General features: G+C 39.8%; 1 protein-coding gene across 1 annotated transcript in view; it reads left to right on the top strand.

Moving 5' to 3' along the window:
• Positions 1-68, top strand: part of mid2 (midline 2) — a 121,299-nt gene extending 121,231 nt beyond the window's left edge. Inside the window, exon 11 of the mRNA XM_080007973.1 lies at positions 1-68. This exon is cut by the window's left edge and continues 1,085 nt beyond it. The gene's annotated coding sequence lies outside the window, so the exon portion shown is untranslated.
• The last annotated feature ends 4,939 nt before the right edge of the window (positions 69-5,007 follow it).

Here is a 5,007-nt window from a genome sequence, read left to right as displayed (position 1 = left end):
AGCCGTTTCGCCGCCCACTTTAAAGTTTCCACACGCTGTCAAATGCCCGTGTACCCGCAAATGTATTGTTTCCCGTGATTTATTGCAACTGTGCTCGTTTTCTCTGCTGAACATGTGTTGGGCCGCGACAAAAAAATGTCCTTTTCCCCAATCCCCCGCCGAGAGTTAAAGGCCACCTCCAGTCATTTCTGCATTCCTGAGTTATCTTCTGCCTTTCAATGGAACCATCTGCCGCCGTGCCACTTACAATGATTCCACCGCCGCCGCCGCCGCCGGTATTTGTCAAAGGTGTTCGGCGCACAAAAGTTGAAGGGGTACAGGGCGGTAGGTGACGCGTGCTTACCTGTAATGGCCACGTCCATTTCTTCCCCCTCGTTCTTTCCTCTTCGTGACCGAGCGACTGCAGCCGTGAAGAGATATCCGCCGTGTTCAACATCGCTCGCCATTGCTGACACGGGGGTGGTATCACCGGTTGCTTTGGTGTCTCTGATGCATGACGCACAGTTACCTATGACGCCCCCGTTCACCATGAGGAGAGAAATTCAGGGGGAACCGTGAAGCGGCTGGAGATGGCCTTCAAACTCGGCTTAACTGGCTTTTTTGTTTCGGTTTGTTTTTTCATTTTTAAGGACGAACCCTTTCCTAGTTGTACGCTTCCCAGTGCAAGGAAGTTCACCTTTGCGCGACTACTTGTCTTGTATCATAAGAGATTTATTAAATAATAGAGGAAAGAAGTGTCGGTTATTTATAACAAAAGTGAGACGCTTTTTTTTTGCTGTTAATCTCAGCGTATACATGATGCACTTTTTGGATTGACACACGTTCCCCCCGCGAGGAGTATTTGAGGAGAGTTTCTGCAGGGCTGGAACGGGGAGGGAATGGGACTTATTGCACTTCTGCCGGTTGCATCCTCTTGGTTTTCCGCATTTCACAAATGCAAAATAATTGGTCCTACAATATCTTTACACTTACACTCATCTTTCGTCATTTCCGAATAGTTCGAATTATATATGGTTTGTTTCTTGCGATGAAATAAGCTAAAAAAAAATCCATTGGGTAAGTTGGTTTTACACGTAAATTCAACCCACGATAATTTCATTTCATTGCTCCATTTACTTGAAAAATACCCTTCATGCAACCCCCTGCTGAGAAGTCGAAACGCTTTGCTCAACGCACCCACAAAAGTCACACGACCCGCCCCCGTCTTACTCTTCAAGTAACGTAGCTTCTTTTTTTTTTGAAAGATGATTTGATTATGATGTGGTTATCCAATTTTTTTATTATTATTATTATTATCATTATGATAAAATGATGACTAATGGAACTTTTGGGACAAAAAAAGAGACACTTCACTCTAATGAGAGCTCTTCAGGGATGGAGCGGGGGTGTGCTGTCAGCCTCAATGTCACGGCATGATTGTGTGTTGTCCTCAGTGATTCGTTGGAACACTCACACACACAAACACGCGTCATTTATTTGTTTTGTTTAATTTGGGATTTTTGTTTTCTTCGCTCGGCCTTTGTCGTGATATTGCATGGTACATTATAGGATCCCAAACCAGTACACTGGTAAGTCTTCTGAGCAGATATATCTCGTTTGAGTTCACCAAAAGACCTGTTCGTTGTCACTCACTGCACACTATAGTGAACACAGACGTCCACCACAAACACTTCAAGTCAAAAAAAAAACAACGGAATTGTCCCGTCCTCTCAACACGTGTCTTCATAGTAGGAGGTTCGTCGTACGTCGTGGAATGTGTCTGTTTTGATATCAGGTAGCGGCTCGGACTCAAAGACAATCAAAGGTGTAGTCACGATAGGGTAAACGCAGGTTTTAAACACTCTGTGTAGCGGGGGGAAAAGGTAGGTGGATGTGCATGTGATGTTTTGAGACATGCTGTGACCTTTTTCATTTCTTTGCATTTGCATTGAGTCTGGTTTTGGATGTGAGGGCCCTCGTCTCGTGCTCCTGCTGCCGCATGGAATCATCGCCACATGTCAGTGGATTTGTACTTTTCTGTTAACTCTGAATGTCATATTTTTTTGCCTTCACATGCTAGCCTTTCTTTTGCAGGTTTTGGCTGTTAGTCATCTTTATATATATATATATATACACACACAGTGGTACCTCGACTTACAACTGTAATTTGTTGTATAAGAACGGTCGTATGTTAAAAGAGTCGTATGTCGAAGCAATTTTTCCCATATAAATTATGAAATCATGATGGGTGAAAATAAACAAAATACACAGCACAAACACAGTAAATATGAAAAAAATATCACGAACTACATGCACACACAATGTAGGTTGCCTGCTGACTGACTGTTGACTGACTGACCGCTGACTGACAGCTGATTGACTGACTGCTGACTGCTGATTGACTGACTGCTGACTGGCTGCTGACTGACTGCTGACTGACTGCTGACTGGCCGCCGACGCGCCAACTGCACATTTCCACGATCGTATCTTGGAGCGGTCGGTGGCAAGTCGATACAAATTTTCGCGACTATCGCTACTCGTATCTTGGATTAGTCGTAAGTAGATGAAGGGCAGAGACTCCTGCAAAGTTGAATAAAAATAAATCTTAAATGCAATTCAATCTCTCACTTTATATTTTGGATTTATTATCAATCATGCAGTCGTAAGTAGATGAAGCAGATAAGTCGAGGTACCACTGTATACTGTATATATATATATATATATATACACATATATATACTGTATATATACTGTATATACTGTATATATATATATACAGTGTATATATATATATACTATTTATGTGTATGTAGAGCATATGTATATATATATGTATATGTATATATGAATATATATATGTGTGTTTTATATGTTTGTGCGTATATATGTATATTTATATATATGTATACATATGAATATGTGTATGTATATATGGGTATGTATGTATATGTATGTATATATACGTATGTATACAGTATATGTATGTATATATGTATGTATATGTATATATGTACATATATATATATACTGTTTATATATACTGTTTATATATAGTATATATGTATATATACTTGTGTGTGTATATATATATACATATATACTGTATGTATATATGTATATATTTCTATGTATATATACGTATCATTCTGCAGTTACTTGTTTATCTCCATCATTCACCTTGGTTCCTCTCGTGCTAAATTGAATCAGGCGGCGGCCGAATGCTGTGGAAGGGGACATATTGCCTCTTAACAAAGCTCCCCCAGACGTTCATCTTCGTAATGTGTCGCTCTTGATTGATTGATGGCTTGACTGAGTGATTGATTTGCTGATTGCCTGAGAGTGTCAGACGGTGGAAGGTCACATCACGGTGAGCGCCCTATTAGCCCAGGGAAGGCTTCTTTTTTTTTGCTTTTTTTTTTTTTCTTCTTCTTATTGTCGGCGAGATTGGACAGTGTCACCTGACTTCCACATGTTCATTCCCATCCCAGACAGACTGTTCGGAATTTGAGTGTTGACTTGTTGACACGCTCCAGGGCCGCCTGCTCGGGTTCTGAGACGTCGCCGCAGCTTTAGACGCAACATATTTCATTTCGCATGAGAGGTCGCCTTTTTTCGGGGTTTCAAGCATATTCTTTATTTGCAAAGAAAAAATATATATATTCAGATAAGATGTGCTTATCTTCTTCATGCCTTTCAGGTAGTTTGCAGTGGTTTTTTTTTTTGTTTTTTTTTGTGTCTCAACACAACAATCTCTGTGATCAACACAATACAGTATAAACAGTGAATGATTTTTAGTAGTTTTCCACTCCTTCTAGTGCAGTGTAATACCTTAGAGACGATGCAATAGATTATTCCACCCCTCCACTCCCCTCCTGTTTTTTTTTTTTTTTTCTTTTCTTTTGGGCTTTTCCGTTTTGTGTACCTTGGAAAAAAATATTTTGTACAACTCAAAAGAGAAATGTGCTCCTCTCCTTTTGGTATTCGGACCTCGATGAGTAGCACAAAAAAAAAAAAAAGATTGATGCGTTGCATTGACATGAGGCATTCTGTTTCCATAGATAGAATAGAAATACTTTTAGCTGGAAAGGAATGTAAATTATAGGGGGGGGATATATATATTATATAAAGAAAATTGTATAATATACAAAATATATATATGAACCAATGTTATTTATGTGAATTTAAGTCCAAATTAAAAGTCTGATCCCAAATGTGTGTGTCATTGTGGTGGTTATTACCTGGGTTGCGCTCCATTTGGGTTCGGGTAAGATCGGCAGAATCTTTCATTTCTGCTCATACCCGTGATGTGGTCGATCGATGAATTTGATTTTCACATAAATGCGACCTTCTGCGGGCACGGCAAAGTCCCCTCTAGAGATCCTTCGGTAATAACAGAAGAAAACACAAGGTGGAAATGTAATCAGCTCCGGCTCCATGGAGTCGTGTAGTTACGGTATCACCTCACCACAGGAGGGTGTCAAGGGAATAAAGTCACAGCAGGAAATAGAAGCTTTGTGCATTATGTACGATTTAGGTTCCGTATAAATCGAGTTTATTTGCCTTTTTGAGCACTGAAGTTGGACCTCATACTATATTATAACAACTACTGTTTTATAATGACTGAAAGATGACGAGAGCAATGGTTCTCAACGTAGGGTCAGGGGACCCGCAGGGGTCCGTCAAGAGGTTCCACAGGGTCCCAAGCAAAACGATCAATAGTTCAACTCCAGCAGAAAAATCATCCTCCGGTATGCCATGCCAAGGTCGGCTTATTGTGCAAATCTTGCTTGTAAGTAAACAATAGTCTGGTTAATTAGTAAATATGGATAAAAGTCAAAGATTCTGGAGTACAACTTTCTACACTCATTTTTATTAAAGCATCCAATGAAAAGTTACGCAATTTTGTAATGGATCTATTATAACAGGGTCAACTCGGAAAAAACCTCCAAAAAAAGACAATGCTTGACATGGCTAGCATTAAATTGACCTCTCAATAAATATAAATTGTCTGTTTCGATAGAAACATGA

Source organism: Zeus faber (assembly GCF_960531495.2).
Source record: "Zeus faber genome assembly, chromosome: 10".
NCBI classification, from domain to species: Eukaryota; Metazoa; Chordata; class Actinopteri; order Zeiformes; family Zeidae; genus Zeus; species Zeus faber.
Note: the sequence above shows the minus strand (reverse complement) of the source record. Positions and strands in the feature narration are given on the sequence as shown.